We start from the raw sequence: 17625 nt of genomic DNA, 5'->3' as shown, positions 1-17625 counted from the left end.
TTTGAGAAAATAAATTTCTGTTGTTCAAAAAAAAAAAAAAAAAAACAGATCCCCCTTAAAGAGGAGTTGAGATTTCAAGGACTGTAGAGCAACTGTGGTCCCTTCGCTGATAGAAATGTCTAGCGAATCTATGAAAAACCTCAACTAAGTGTAATTACCTTCCTATCTTTAGACCAGCAGCAAGTAAAAGGGTGGGGCCTCAAGTCAACAATTTAACTGAACAAATATTTCAGTGCTGTTGTTGCATAATGGACTGATAGGAAATGAACCAGACAAGGACACAGTTGCCAGGATTTCAGGCCTTCTGTGCTCAGTGCTGAAGTGTTGCTGAAACTCAGCCTAATAGAAACATGGAGACACAGTCTTAGGTGAAGTGGAAAAGAGTAGCTCTTATTGCTTTGCCAGGCACAAGGGCCCACAGCAGGATAATGCCCTCAAGACTGTGTGTCCTTCCCGGGAGGGGGTGGTGAGGAGTCTTAACAGTGTTCAAGGAACAGGGCGTGGTCAGCTCACGGACATTCTTCTGATTGGTTGGTGGTGAGGTAACGGGGACTCAGCGTCGTCAGCCTTTTGGTTCCAACTGGTCTGGGGTCTACGTGCTTGTGGGCAGCATGCAGTTAACTTCTTCCACCTGCTGGGGGTTTCAGTCTCTGCAAAACAGCTCAAAGGACATGGCTCAGAACAGTGTCTACAGCCCTTGAGGAGGAACTAAAGGTCCTTGACTTTGTTTAATGGCGAAAGTATTATTATTTTGTGTTGTTTGACTGTTTTCCTTTCTTTCTGCATTTTCTCGCTTCTCTGATTAAATTTATTCTTTGACTAAAGTTTTTCTACAGACAAAAGGCGGCAGAGGACATGGGTGGGGGGGTCTATTCTGGGAAAGCCTCATAGGGTCCTGCTCGCTTACAGAAGTGGGGTACAATATGGTGCTTATCAGGAGGCAAAAAACTATAGTTACGCTAATGAGATGAGAGTTGAAAGATGGTCTGGGTAGAATGGGTCTTGATGGAATAGGAAGAAAAGAGTTGGACTTCCCTGGTGGCTCATTGGTTAAGAATCCGCCTGCCAATGTAGGGGACACGGATTCGAGCCCTGGTCCAGGAAGATCCCACATGCCGTGGAGCAACTAAGCCCGTGAGCCGCAACTACCGAGACTGTGCTCTAGAGCCCATGAGCCACAACAGCTGAGCCCACGTGCTGCAACTACTGAAGCCTGCGCGCCTAGAGCTCATGCTCTGCAACAAGAGAAGCCACCACAACGAGAAGCCCGTGCAACGCGACGAAGAGTAGCCCCCGCTCGCCGCAGCTAGAGAAAGCCCGCGTGCAGCAACGAAGACCCAAAGCAGCCAAAAGTAAATAAATAAATAAATAAATAATTTTTTAAAATTAAAAACAAAAAAGAAGAAGAAAAGAGTTTTCCACGGAAAGAACAAAGTCCAGGAATTTAGAGGCCCACGGCCGTCTTCAGTCCTGACACAGAGACACTTGTGCTGCTGCAGGTCTAGAATCCTGGAGGTAACTGCAGGCTGAGTTACAGACTGGGTGTGGACTTTATTCTGATAAGACAGGAGTTTTTGAGCAAACATGTGACTTGACCACATTGAGATCATTATTTCTCTAGATTGATAAAGTGAAATTCCATCGTATGAGAAGTTTGACCAGGAATATAAAAGAATAATATATATAAAATAATAAAGTTAATGTACACGCCACATATGAAAATCAGCTTTAAATGAAAACTGAGTTAGTTTAAAACTTAATTTAAAACTTCTCCAAGTTTGGCCTTGAGTGGCCATTTGCAATGTTCCACATGGCAACCAATGGTCCAAAAAAGTTAAAAATTAAAACTAAATAAAAAGAATCTGAAGAAGAATATGTGTGTGTGTGTGTATCTGAATCACTTTGCTGTACACCTGAAACTAACACAACATTGTAAATCAACTATACTTCAATTAAAAAAAAATTCAGTAAGCAAATATTAGACCATGTGTGTTTCTGAATGTGCTACATAGTTATTTCTCAAGTGCCTGTTATGTATGCAATCTTATATCCTACTTAGGTCCTTCATTCAAGCTCAGTCATTTATTCTGCTTCAGTCACTATCCAGATGTTGAAAGTGTGAAATGAACAAAACGAATCCCTGCCATCAGGGAACCTACTGTCTGTTGGGGAAGATGCTTAACAGGCAAATGAACAGACAGTATTCATGTCCAGGTTGACACGATTAGTTGCAAGTACTGTATCTAATGTCCCTTCTATCCAAAATTCCACTAGAATTTCAGAAGAGGAATTTCAAAAAAAAAAGACACGTCATTCTAGAACAGAAAGTATGGAGAAGACAAGAGATAGTGGAAGGTGGAATGAGGGGGCAGACTGGTTTAACCACCTAGACCAGCAGTGGGAAAAGCTGATCAACAGCAGATCGAGAGCAGAGACTCCTCAAAGGGTTGGGAACTGGCGGCCCCAGGCACCTCTGGGACTGGGGGTGTTGGGTGCGTACAATAAGGAAGATGGGATGAGAGCTGAGAAGCAGGAGTGGGCAGCCTGGGTGGCTCTCTGTCATGCATCAGGCAGGGTGACTGCCTTCCCCTACAAAGGACTGGAGGTCCCTCTCTAGAGTGGGTAAACCAGAGGGTATGGGGGGCAGGAATGGGTAACTCCAGGCATAGGGCCTGGAAAACAGAACAAAGACCAGAGGATTGAGTAGCCTAGGCTGAATCTTGGGCCTCCCTAACCCCCTCCTTCTCGCCTCCTGCTGGAAGTTTACTTCAGAGTAGGAGGGTGGAGGGTGGGAGCTCTTCTCTGGGGAAACTGTCCAGTCTAGGAGGAAAGACCAAACAGGGGAGGGTCTCCAGGAAGCCTCCCACTCCTTTAGACCTTCCCATTACCCCCTGGTTTCCCACCTCTGATCAGCAATGGAACCATGGGTTAAAAGACATGAGGAAAACCTCCAGAATGGCAGGTAGAAATCAAAATAATCAAAATAAGTAAATTTGGAGAAAACAAAAACAGAACAGTGAGAAGGAAACTTAAAAAAAAAAAACTGTCAATAACTCAAGATAATATAATTCATCCATGAATAAGAAGGGAGTGCTTTTATTTACTTTTAGAAAAAGGAACGTTCAGATGATTAAAACAAACAACAACAAAAAACCCTCAGAAATTAAAAACAAGCCAGCTGGAAAAACTCAGCAGAAAGGCTGCAACAGCAAGTTGAGGAAATCTCTCAGAAGACCCAAAAACATGGAGTGAGAGAAAATAGGAAATGGTGAGAACATCAGGGAACCAGCCCAGGAGGTCCAACCATCCTAATAATATCCTGTAATAGAAAAAAAAAGAACAAAGAAAAAGCAAAGAAGGAAAACATCCATGGAAAAATTGAAGGAAATTTCCCAGATCTGAAGGACAGGCGTTTACAGAGGGAAAGCACCAGCCCAGCAAACAAAAATACCCCACCCCAGAGCACAACGTTGAGAAACTTCAGAACAATGGGAACAGATAAGATCCCACAAGCTTCCAAAGAGAAAACACAAGTCATAAGGAAACAGGAAATAAAACGGCTTCAGGTTTCCCAACAGTTACACTGGTGGAGCCACACCTTCAAGATTCTGAAGGAAAATGATCTTCCACCAAGAATTCTACTCACTGCTAAACTATGGATCCAGTGGGCGGGTAAAATAGGAACATTCCCACACATCATGTCTCAGGAAGCTACTGGCATATGTGTTCCTCCAGTAGAAGGAAATAAACCACCAGAGGCAGAAATGGGAGATCCAACACAGCAGAGCGGAGGGCAATTCCCCCAACCCCCCAACCACGGGCATAGTGACTGTTGTATGATCAGCCAACTTCGGAGCAGGGAAACTTCGTGGCCAGAAACCGCACACAGTCCTATTCTTGGCCACTTCCCTCAGGGTGAACAGCTGGAGATAGTGAAAGACAAACAGTACTGCAGTTGTGTTGACCAGCTCAGCTCTGATGACAGGGCAAGGATGTGATACCAGTGAGTCGGTAACAATGAAACAAAAGAAAAGTACTTACTTCTGGATATGAAGTATACTCCCACCCATACTTCTCTTTTTTTCTTTTTCCCCCACCCATATTTTATTGTAAAAATTTTCAAACGCACAGAAAAGTTGAAAGGCATATGCAGTGAACACCCATATAACCGTCGACATTCTATAGTTAACATTTTTCTATAGTTGCTTTCTTGCTATCTGACCATTTATCCATTCAACAATTCATGTAATGTTATGCATTTCAAAACAAGTTACAGAAATCAGGACATTCCACCCTCAAACAATTCAGCATGCATATCATTAATTACAGTTGCTTATAGTTTGCTTTTTTTAAGGTAAAAATTACATACAATGAAATACACAAATCTTAAGTTTGCCATTTACCAAGTTTGGACAGGTATATATACCTGTGTAATGCAAAAACCCTCTGTATGTAAAACATTTCCATCACCCCAGGCAATTTCTTCATGCCCTTGCCCAGTTGATCTCTGTCGCAACTCTCAAAGGCAACTTCTGTTGAGATCTTTTTCACAGGTGAAATGAGATCGTTTGGCCTGTTCTAGAAAGTCCTCTAAAAGGAATCATACAGTATATACTCTTTTGCATCTGAATTCTACCCTCAGTATCATGCTTTTGAGATTCATTCATGTTGTATATCATGGTTTATGGATTTCCTGTTGATGGACACCTAGGGTGTTTCCAGTGTGGGCCGTTATGAATAAAGCTGCTAAGAATATTCTTGTGCAAATCTTTTTAGACATGTATTTTCACGTATCATGGGTAAGTACCTAGGAGTGGAATTGCCGGGTCATAGGATAGGTGTGTTTTGTTTGATAAGAAACTGTGAGAGGTTGGTAAACACGTGGAGGTGCTGGGAGGGTGATACACCCGGAAAGGGCATGGAAGCTCTGTGCCCCTGCCCACGTACCTTGCCCTACACATCTCTTCCATCTGGATGTTCACCTCTATCCTTTATCATACCCTTTTTTAAAAAAATATAGATTTTATTTTTAGTGCAGTTTTTTTTTTTTAATATTTATTTATTTGGCTGCGCCGGGTCTTAGCTGCGGCACACAGGATCTTCGTTGCAGCATGTGGGATCTTTAGTTGTGGCATGCATGTGGGATCTAGTTCCCTGACCAGGGATCGCACCCGGACCCCCTGCATAGGGAGCACAGAGTCTTAGCCACTGGACCACCAGGGAAGTCCCTATCATATCCTTTTACAATAAACTGGTAAACAAAAAGAACACGTATTCCCTCTCATTTCACTCCAAAAGAACCCTAATCAGTGCGTTCAAAGCTTCTCCAACAACAGCGGGGGATTTCAGATACTGGGCACAGTCTGACCCTATTGCAGGATTGGGAGAGAGAAAACTCCGTCCTCTTGTTTCAGCAGCAAAGGAGAAGTGAGTTGGTTGAGGATGGCCTCGTTCAGAAGCTCCAGAACCAAAACAAAATCAAACTGGAAAGGATCTTTGAGATGCAGCTGAGACCGAATCTGGCCCAAGTGGAGAAGGCGATGGATGTCAGAAGAACTGGGTCTCACTGTCCATCCCCCTGATGGAGGCACCAGAAGCTTCACTTGGCCTCTGCGAGTCAGTTCCGATGGAAATACTTGGTCTGGGGCTTCCCTGGTGGTCCAAGTGGCTAAGAATCCACCTTCCAATGCAGGGGACTCAGGTTCAATCCCTGGTCAGGGAACTAAAATCCCACATGCCACGGGGCAACTAAGCCCATGCGCCGCAACTAGTGAGCACGTGTGCCGCAACTACAGAACCCATGTGATGCCCTCGAGCCGCAACAAAAGATTCTGTGTGCCAGAATTAAGACCCGACACAGCCAGAAATAAATAAATAAATAAATAAATATTTAAAAAAAAAAAAAAGATATACTTGGTCCCTACAAATTATCACAGCAGACTGGACTTCACCCTAAAGAGGTTGACTAGACATGAACATTAGATGAGTCATAAGCATAATAGTAATGAAAATAATAAACCCCAAGTGGGAAAGTTCATAAAAGGATGCTCAGTTCTGCATTATGTGTGGCCCAAACCCTAGAAAGAGGGCTTTACGTGCTTTCCCTAGGCCATCTCCAGGACGGTGGTCTCTAGCCACTCACATCGGGGCCAGCTTCTGGACTTGAAACAAGCTTTACAGAAACACACTTTACACTCTGTTCAGCTTGGGAAGGTGAGAGAGAGAAGTGGACGATTTGCATCATCTCAAGCTGGAAGTAAGGCACTGCCCCCACTGCTCCTCACCGCTGTGGGCAGTTGCTGAATCAAACCCACCTTGCACTAACAGGGGTGGCTGAAGGGAAATAAATTAGTTTTGTGTTCAAAATAAAAAGAAACTGTGACATTTTTTTCCAAAGCAATTGTTCCATTTCACATTCCCATCAACAATGTATCCCCACCAACACTTGGTGTTATTGACTTTTTGTTTTTTTAATCAGTCTTTTTCAATTTAGTCATTCTGGTGGGTTTCTAGCAGCATCTCATTAATTTGCCCTTTCCTAGTGGAAATGCAAATGATGTTGAACACTTTGGTGTGTTTGATTATCACCATGCCTCTCTTTTAACTAGTAACTCAGCAAGAGTCTTCTGATTTTTGTGGACAGCAATGCAGAAAAAAAATTCACAAATCTGCCTCAATAAGAAAAATTCTATTATATAGACATGGTTATTGACGTGTAGACTCTCTCTGGAAGGAGACGCAAGAAGCTGGTGACAGTACTGGCTTTGAGGAGGGGTCTCGGTACCTGGGGGAAGGGTTGTGAAGGAGACTTTTCACTGTTTACCCTTTTGTTCCTTTCAGATTTTATCCTATGTGCATGGAATACCAGCTCAAAATCAGAATAAAAATTAAACTTGCTGTAAGAGATTGCAAGAAGGAAATCAAAAAGATCTCAAGGGTGTGCATGTACTTTGCTATCTTGATGGAAAGAAGCAAAACCCCAGGATATGATCCAGATTCCTTCAATAAGGGGCACCCATGGCCCAAAGAAATGGCTGCCTTGTCTTAATCATGTCAGACTTGCTGACATTTGATGCTGAAAGCCTGGCACAGTGGAAGGAAGGCTGGAGTAGGAGCCCGAGAATGCCCAGCTTCGCCACTAATGGGCTCTGTGGCTTTGCTGAGTCACCAAACCTTTTTGCTCGTCCACACAATGACAATGAACCTTGCACTCTCCATTCTACGGGTCCACAATTCCAACAAGGGCTGTAATCATGAGGAGGAGGAACAAGCTGTACCCATCACTCATTACGTTACGGGAATTTTTTGGTAAGTAAAGACACATGCACATCGTTAAAACAGCAACTAGTACAACAAAGCTTATACTAAAGACCACGGTGCTCAGCCCAACTTCTCTTTGGATCTCCTACCCCCAAGTCTGCCCCCAAGGGGCCAACCACTTTTTTTTTTTTAACTGTGAAATATAACAAATGCAAGAAAAAGGCATTAAACCTAAATGTACATTTTTAGTTTTATCAGTTTTCCTGCAGTGATTTCCCCAATCTCTAAATAACAAACCAATACCACGATTTCTTGCTTGATCGACTGTCAACCTTATATCTTGGCTTTGTGCTGTGATAAATAGAGATTAAGCTCACTGCTATCACCATTCCCCCCTTTGTTGTATATATCACTATTTCAGTTCTTCTCTTGGTTACCAGTAAAACTTTAAGTAACATACTGTCCCTCTCTTTTTTGCTTTACTCACTATCATCTCTGGATTCTCCTGGGTAAGATGAGGATAAATCTTCAGACTCACCCAGGCCAGCAGGTGCTGAGCCTGGACAGAGAGTGACCAAGGCAGCATCAGCCAACCTGCTTGGGCCTCTGACCCAAGGGCAGGCTGTTTGCTTGGGCCCCAGGTTCCTTGGAGGGTTCACTGATTTTGTCCCTGACATCTGGACAGGTAGAGGCCTGAAGGTGAAAGTCCTGCCCAGAATTCAGGTGTGAGAGATGTTAGGATCTTCTCCCACCCCTCCAGACCCCAAGCCAGCTGCCGCTTGCTCCTTTGTTTCCTAAGGTTTCTAGGTGTGGTGTGTCATGCTGGCTTATCTCCCTGGAAATGTTTTTAAAATGCATTAAGGGACTTCCTGGTGGCACAGGGGTTAAGAATCCGCCTGCCAATGTAGGGGACATGGGTTAGATTCCTGGTCTAGGAGGATCCCACATGCCGCGGAGCAACTAAGTCCGTGCACCACAACTACTGAGCCTGCGCTCTAGAGCCCGCGAGCCACAACTACTGAGCCCACACGCCACAACTACTGAAGCCCTCATGCCTATAGCCTGTGAGCCACAACTACTGAAGCCTATGCGCCTAGAGCCCATGCTCCCCAACAAGAGAAGCCACTAGAATGAAGCCTGCGCACTGCAACGAAGAGTAGCCCCAGCTCGCGGCAACTAGAGAAAGCCCACATGCAGCAACAAAGACCCAACACAGCCAAAATAAATAAATAAATAAATAATAAAAATGCATTAAAAAGAGCAAAAGGAAACAAATGCAACTAATTTTTTAAAATCACTTTATGGAGGTATGATTTACATGCAAAAGCTGTATACATTTAATATATATCACTTAATGAGTTTAGAATAATGCAATTCATTTTAACATGTTTTGTTTAACTCAATAGAGTGAAAATATTATCATTTCCACAGGTAATCAATACAAAAAATTATCGATATATTTTATACTCTTTGGTACTAAGTCTTTGAAATCTGGTGTATATTTTACACTTGTGTCACATTTCAAATCAGATGCTAAATGTTCATCAGAAATATTTGATCTGTATTTAGATTTTTAAAATTTATTGTTGAAGTGGATTCCTATACCCAAAGGGTTCTAAACATACTTAAAGGGAAGTCCCTGGCGGTCCAGTGGTTAGGATTCAGCATTTTCACTGGCAAGGGCCGGGTTCAAGCCCCGGTCAGGGAACTAAGATCCTGCAAGCCACGCAGCACGGCCAAAAAATAAAATAAAATAAACATACTTAAAAGTTTTTCAATGACTGAATTGAATATCAGCTTTTAAATTTAAACTGAAATAAATTTCAAAAGCTCAGCAGCCCATGTGGCTGGTGTACTGGGCAGCATGTGTTAGAGGACAAGGCTGGTGCTGCAAACAGGCCCCTGCTTGGTGGGACCATCACAAATGCCCCTAGGAAAGTTCCTTCTTTTTTTTTTTGAAAGTTCCTTCTGTTTGGTTGTCTCGATCATGAGGATGTTATTGACCATTTGCCCTCTACATCACCATCATGAGGATTCCCTGGTCTTGGCAAAAGTGAAAGCTGTGCTTCTCCTGAAATATATATTATATATTGTATTTGTTTTTATATATAATTTCAGATACACTGATAAGTGCTTTGAATTAAAATGCAGTCCTGGGACTTCCCTGGTGGCCCAGTGATTAAGAACCCGCCTGCCAATGCAGGGGACACAGGTTTGAGCCCTGGCCTGGGAAGATCCCACATGGCGCAGAGCAACTAAGTCCATGTGCCACAACTACTGAGGAGGGGGAACAAGCTGTACCTGCACTCTAGAGCCCATGTGCCACAACTACTGAAACCCTCAAGCCACAACTACTGAAGCCCATGCGCCTACAGCCCATGCTCTGCAACAAGAGAAGCCACCGCAACGAGAAGCCCACGCACCTCAACGAAGAGTAGCCCTGCTCGCTGCAACCAGAGGAAGCCAGCGCACAGCAACAAAGACCCAACGCAGCCAAAAATAAATAAATTAATTAATTTATTTTTAAAAATGCAGTACTGTTTATTGTCTTAGGGTTCTTTAAAGAGAACCAATAGGAAAAATATGGAGAGACAGAGAGAGAAAGAAAGAGGCTGAGATTTATTATGAGGAATTGGCTCATACAATTATGGAGGCTGAGAAGTGCCCGGGTCTGCCATCTGCTGTGAGCTGGAAACTCAGGAGAGCTGGTAGTTCTAGTCTAAGTCCAAAGGCCAAAGGACCAGGAGAGTTGATGGCGTAAGTTGCAGTCTGAGTGCAGGAAACCATGTCTCAGCTTGAAAACAGTCAGCAGATTCTCCCTTACCCCACCTTTTCTACTCAAGCCTACAGTGGATTCTGCTTTATTCAATCTACTCATTCAAATGTTAATCTCATCCAGAAACACTCTCACAGACACACCCAGAATAATGTTTAACCAAATATCTGGGCACCCTATGGCCTAGTGAAGTTGACACATAAAATTAACCTTCACATTTACTATTATGGGTACTGAGGCGGATGCGTTATTATCATCATTAATAATAATAATTGCTCATTAATAACAAGAACAAAACCCAACTAATCATTGAACACATACTATTTACCAAGCACTGCATATACTATACTTTTTTTTTTTGCATATACTTTTATTGTGTTCTTTCTAAGTCTCAAAACAGCTTGTGGATGAGACAGTACTATTATACCCATCTCACAGATGAGGAAATTGAAGCATATTGACAGTAACTTGTACAAGATTAGGTCTCTTGCAAATGGCGCTTTGAACCAAAGTAGTTTGATGCCAGTGCCTTCTGTCTTAGTCACTACACTAAGCTACTTCATTTATTCATTCTTTCATTATAAATTCTTAAAGGTCTGGTCCCTGCCCTCGAGAAGCTTCCAGGATAGCAAGGCCATGAATACTCTCACAAAAGGAAACCATTTGTGGTTTGGAAGATAGACGTGATGCCAGGGAGATGCATCAGACATGTCCACAGGAAGACGTGGCCTGGTCTAAAAGGACAGGTGTCCATAGGGTCGCCATACTTGTGGCAGGTTATATATTCCAAGTTGGCCACGGAAGATCTCCTATCCTACAGGCCCCGCTTACAAAGTGATATTGACACATCTCCCACTGAGAGATGAGATCTACAGTCCCCACCCCTGAGGCTGGGCAGGATTATGTCTCTGGCAGAAGTGGCTCCGCTGGTCTGCCTGGGATCTCTTGCTCTTGGAACCCAGTTGCCACAGTGTGAGGAAGCGTAAGACAAGGGAAAAGGCCACAGACAGGTGCTCAGAATGACAGCTTCAACTTGTCCAGCCAATAGCTGGCATCAGCTGCCGGATTCGTGAGCAGGAAGTGTGGTATAACAAAAAATATACCTGGTCTTTGTCCCCAGTTCCTGGCCCGGAGTTCCTAACACCTTTGGAATTTCCTGAGCGATAGGAGTGTCTTTTGTTACTCATAAGGAGACCTTTTCCACCATACTGGAGTTTATGCTAATGAGGTGACTCAGACCTGGGCCCCTGGATGTGTTCAGGGTGGGGGTGAGCACCAGAAAAACCTCCCACGTGAGTAGAGGGTTGGAACCTTCAGCACCATCCCCAACCTCCACAGGTAGGACAGGGACAAGAGATTGGGTTCAAGAGTGTGATTTAATCAGTTGTGCCTGTGTGATACAAACCTGAGACCATGAGGCTGGAGGAGCTTTGGGTTGGTGAACACACCTTCATGCCGGGAGGGCGGCGTGTCTAGATTCTATGAGGAGAGGGCATGGAAGCTCTGTGCCTCCCCCCACCTTGGAGCTCGTCCTATTCAACTTTTTTTATTTTATTTATTATTATTATTAGTATTAGTATTATTGGCCATGCAGCACAGCATGCAGGATCTTAGTTCCCTGACCAGGGATGGAACCCATGCCCCCTGCGGTGGAAACAGGGAGTCTTACCACTGGACCACGAGGGAAGTCCCTTTTCTTTCTTTTTTTTTTTTTTAAGTGAGTTTTTATTTATTTTATTTATGGCTGTGTTGCGTCTTCGTTTCTCTGCGAGGGCTTTCTCTAGTTGTGGCAAGCGGGGGCCACTCTTCATCGCGGTGCACGGGCCTCTCACTATCGCGGCCTCTCTTGTTGCGGAGCACAGGCTCCAGACGCGCAGGCTCAGTAGTTGTTGCTCACGGGCCCAGTTGCTCTGTGGCATGTGGGATCTTCCCAGACCAGGGCTCGAACCCGTGTCCCCTGCATTGGCAGGCAGATTCTCAACCACTGCGCCACCAGGGAAGCCCCCCTCTTTCTTAACCATTTCATTGAAGTATGATTGATGTACAAAAAGCTAGACATATTTAGTGTATGTAACTTGATGAGTTTGGAGATAAATATACACCTGTGAAATTATCACCACCATCTATGCCCTAACCATATGCATCAGCCCCAAAGTTTTTCCTGCCTTCTTTACTTACTATTATTATTTGTTATAAGAACACTTAAGACCTGCACTCTTAGCAAGTTTTTACACGTATAATACAGTGTTGTTAATTCCAGGTACTATGCTATGTACTTAGCTCTCTAGGACTTGTTCATCTTGTATAACTGAAACTTTGCACCCTTTGACTAACACCTCCCCATTTTCCTCTTTCCCCATCCCCTGGCAACCACCATTCTATTCTCTGCTTTTATGAGTTTGACTGTTTTATTATTTTTATTTATTTATTTATTTATTTATTTATTTATTTATTTATGGCTGCCTTGGGTCTTCCTTGGTGCGCGCAGGCTTCTCTAGTTGCAGTGAGTGGGGGCTACTCTTCATTGCAGTGTGCGTGCTTCTCATTGCAGTGGCTTCTCTTGTTGCAGAGCATGGGCTCTAGGGGCGCGGGCTTCAGTAGTTGTGGCACACGGGCTCAGTAGTTGTGGCTCACAGGCTCTAGAGTGCAGGCTCAGCAGTTGTGTGTGTGTGTGTGTGTGTGTGTGTCTCACATCTTCTTTATCTACTCATCTGGAGTTTGACTATTTTAGGTTCCTCCATATAAGTGGTATCATGTAGTAATTGTCCTTCTGCGTCTGACTTATCTCACTCAGCATAATGTCCTCCAGGTTCATCCATGTTGTCACAAATGGCAGGATTTCCTTCCTTTTTAAGGCTGAATAATATTCCATTGTATCCTATTGGACTCATCATCTGGCTATTCATTTGTATCCTTTATAATAAACCAATAATCATAAGTAATAGTAGTATCTTGAGTTCTATGAATCATTTCAGTGAGTTATCAAACCTGAACAGGAGTGGTGGAAACCCCCAAATTTACAGCCGACCTGTCAGAATTACGAGCGGCCCCCAGGACTTGTGGCTGGAGTCCAAAGTGAAGGCTGTCTTGTGGGACTGAGCCTTTACACCTGTGGAGTCTAGTGTCAGAATGGAGTTGAATTATTGGACACCCAGTTGGCCTCAAGGAGTTGCTCAGTTGGAAAATACAGGAAGCTTTCAAGACAACTGCAGTTCTTGCTACCATCTGACTGCAAAACCATAAGAGACCCCAAGTGAGAACCACTCAGCAGAGCCCACTGAAACCTAGAACTGTGAGAGATGGTAACAGAATGGTTGTGGTTGTTTTAAGCCGCTTAGGGGGCTATTAGTTATGGAACAACAGTGACTGTGGAGTATCAGGTATTCCAGGGAGAGACCTTGGCACCGTCAGAGGTGGAAGAAAGAGAAGCAAAGGGCATGTGGGAGAACATCAACAGCTGTGGCTCTTGGGTTGCAAGTAACCGAAAGCTACTCTTTTTTTTTTTTTAATATTTATTTATTTGGTTGCACTGGGTCTTAGTTGTGGCTTGCTGGCTCCTTAGTTAGGGCATGGGAGCTCTTAGTTGCGGCACGCGTGTGGGATCTAGTTCCCTGACCAGGAATCGAACCTGGGCCCCCTGCATTGGGAGCGCAGAGTCTTAACCACTGTGCCACCAGGGAAGTCCCCCGAAACCTACTCTGAATTAAGAAAAAGAGAAAAGATTAATAGGAAAAATACTCGGGGAGCTCAGAGAATCAAAGGAAATGATAAGTAACCAGGACTCAGAAAGGACATGATTCAGGACCACTCTGGGGCCCTCAAGGATCTTCTTTTGGGGGCAGACATCACAATAACTTAGACCCACCTGCCTGAGGACCCTGTGCTACTCCACCCAGGTTCTGACTGCCTGTTGGGGAAAAGGGAGGGACCCAGTGACTCACAGCCCACCAGAACCACAAGGAATGAGGTAGAGGAAGTCCTCCCCCCCACACCAAAACAATGGGCAGTCGTGGCTATGCGGGCAAAGCCAAAAAACATTTGTAGGAGGAGGTTCCGTGCCAGTGACAGAGACCTAAAGTGACAACGGCTTAAATAAGATCAAAGTTGACTCCTCCTGTGTGTGTCAAAACCCAGAGGTAAGTAGTTCAGGCTGGTATATCCCTCTTATCTGTGAAGCCTCAGGGCCCAGCTCCTTCCTCACATACCAAGACGGAGCTCTAGCCAGCAAGTCTAAGTTCCGAGTACAGGATGGAGAAACAGAGCGGAAAGGGAGCAGAGTGTGTGTCCACACGATCCTGGGAAAACGTCCCGGTTCTCCTTGCATCCCATTGGCCAGAATTTTGTCACACGACCACACCAAGCTGCAGTGCAGGCTGGGAAATATCGTCCCTGCTAAAAATTCTTTTGCCCCTAAGGAAGAAAAGCCTGGATCCAGGGCTGTGACCAGGTCCTACCGTAGCCACCATCTGGCTGCCCAGTATTCACACGCATACATCGTTCCCCACATTTAATATTTTTAAATGTTCCCACCTATCACAATGGAACCACCATCATCTCCCACTCAGCCAAGAGCACACTTCCCGTCCTCAGGTCCAGGTGCTGCAAGAGCACCAAGTCCAGCACCTCTGGGGAGTGTCCTCTTTCTTCCATCCCTTCTCAGTGTTTTGAAACTTGTGGACCAAACAGAAGTTTAGCTGGCGCCAACTCACCTTATATATAAGAATGAGGAAAAGGAGGAGGAAAGAGATGTAAACTTTTAAAACTAACAATAATATGACACAGAATGCAAGGAAATGCAGGTAGGCACTAGCCACAATCCCCGTTCTACAGTCATAATCCTGTAGGTGACATTTATCACTTCCCTTTTCACTACCCTTTCTGAGATCCCCTTGCCTTTGGCCAGAATCAAAGTTAGTTAGTTAGTGAGTTAATTTGCTCAAAACTTCATTCCTAAGAGGTCTAAGCCCTTGGTGGTCCAGCCCATGTAGGGATTCTGGCATCTTTTAAAACCTTTACCCTTGATGTATCAGTCATCTATTGCTGGGTAATTAACGACTCCCAAACTTAAAGGCTTAAAAGAACAATAAACAGCAAGCAGGGTTTTGTAGAATGACTGTGACCACTTCTACGTCATCCTGTGGAGCTGGGGACGCCCCAGGAGTACACACTCACAATACTAGAGTGGGAGAGTCCTAAATTATCAAGCAGAGAGAAACACTAACAGGTTATTCAGTGTCTCCTTTTTTTTTTTTTTTTTTTTTTGTCTTCAAGCAGCACTCCTTAAAAAAGGCAACACAGGGGTTTCCCTGGTCGCGCCATGGTTAAAAATCCTCCTGCCAATGCAGGGGACACGGGTTCGAGACCTGGGCTGGGAAGATCCCACATGCCGCAGAGCAACTAAGCCCATGTGCCACAACTACTGAACCTGCGCTCTAGAGCCCGCAAGCCACAACTACTGAGCCCGTGCGCCACAACTACTGAAGCTGGGGCGCCTAGATCCCGTGCTCCGCAACAAGAGAAGCAACCGCAATGAGAAGCCCATGCACCGCAACGAAGCGTAGCCCCCTCTCGCTGCAACTAGAGAAAGCCCGCGCACAGCAACGAAGACCCAATGCAGCCCCCCCGCAAAAAAAAAAAAAGGCATCACAGGTGCCAACTATTATATATAGAATGGATAAAAAACAAGATCCTACTGTATAGCACAGGGAACTATATTCAATATCCTGTGATAAACCAAAATGGAAAAGAATATGAAAAAGAATGTATACATATGTATAGCTGACTCACTTCGCTGTGCAACAGAAATTAACACAACATTGTAAATCAACTATACTTCAATAAAACAAAATTTTTAAAAAGGCATCACAGGGACACTTATTTCGGTCAAAAATTTTTTTTGAAATGAGACAATAGAGGATCACCATATCAATTCCTAAAAATTAATCTGTAATTTGCAATACTCTTAGCTTTTTGTCAAGCTGTATAAAACTTTAAGCATTTCATGGATTACTCATGGATAATTAGATTTTGCAATTTATTTCACGACAGTTAACATCAAAGAGAATAATCTGAGTTTACCTAGATGACCCTGACTTTCGGAATGTCATGCATTTTATTCTGACACATTCTTGGAGTGATTATTCAGTCAAAAAATATCTGTTTTCCATCTGCTACATCATGAACATTATTGTTAATTGATATTGGTAACAACAAAAAACAATTTACAGCTAAGGAAAACTTTTGATACTTTGTGGCTTAACAGAACCATTTTATTTATTGTCTTTGGGTTTTATTTTATTTTGTTTTTTGGCCACCCCACGCGGCATGTGGGATCTTAGTTTCGAACCCGCGCCCCCTGCATTCGAAGCGCAGCATCTTAACCACTGGACCACCAGGGAAGTCCCTGGGTTTTATTTTTATTTAAACTCTTAATTAAGATATTTTCAAATATACAGAAAAATAGAAGAGTGTAACAAACTCTTACGTACCTATTACCCAACTTCAATCATTATCAATATAAGGCCAGTCTTGTTTCATCTATGTCCCCACTGTCAACACCGGAGTACTTTAAAGCAAACTCCCTTCATCATACAATTTTGTTCATAATTACTTCAGTATGAATCTCTAAGATAAAAACTCAATAAAATAGCTATAATTACATTAGCACACCTAACACAATAGTTCTTTAATATCAGAAATATTATACCTAATTCATGGCCAAATTTCTCTATCTCAAAAATAACTTTTTTAAACCTTTTTTTTAATTATGGAAAATTTCAAATGTATGTAAAAGCAGCAGAATAGTAGAGGGAATCTCCATGTATATGCATCACCCGATTTTTTTTTAAGTCTTTTACTGAATTTGTTACAATATTGCTTCTGCTTTATGCCTTGGTTTTTTGGCCAAGAGGCATGTGGAATCCTAGCTCCCTGACTAGGGATCGAATCCACACCCCCTGCCTTGGAAGGTGAAGTCTCAACTACCGGACCACCAGGGAAGTCCCCGCATCACCCGATTTAAGAGTTATCAATTTATGGGTCTTTTTGGGTCATCTCTATCCACTCTCCTCCACACTCATTATTTGGAAGCAAATTCCTTGTATCATACATTACATCTGTAAATATTTCAACAAGTATTTCTAAAGGATAAACTCCTTAAAAATAATAATAATTCCTAAGATCATCAAAATTTCCCTATTGCCCCCTCCCTTTCTTACAGTTGACTTTTTTTGAAATAAAGTCCATACATCAGATTTGGTAGCTAAATCTCTCAAGCATCTTTTAATCTATCACCTCCCCACCACTCTTTCTCTTTCCTTTTTAAAGTATCTTTTTAAAAATGTCACAGTCTTGATTTTGCTGACCACATCATTGTAGACATTTAATATGTTCCTCTGGTAATTAGATCTAGATCTAGATTTAGGTCACATATTTTCCCAATAATATTTCATCAGGAGTCATATGTAGTTTTATCTTTTTGTGTTTTTTTTTGTTTTTGTTTTGTTTTTGCTTTTTGGCTGTAGCGAGCAGCACGCAGGATCTTAGTTCCCTGACTAGGGATTGAACCTGTTCACCCTGCGGTGGAAGCG

This window comes from Balaenoptera borealis, assembly GCF_965194805.1.
Source record: "Balaenoptera borealis genome assembly, chromosome: 16".
In the NCBI taxonomy this organism is placed as follows: domain Eukaryota; kingdom Metazoa; phylum Chordata; class Mammalia; order Artiodactyla; family Balaenopteridae; genus Balaenoptera; species Balaenoptera borealis.
Note: the sequence above shows the minus strand (reverse complement) of the source record.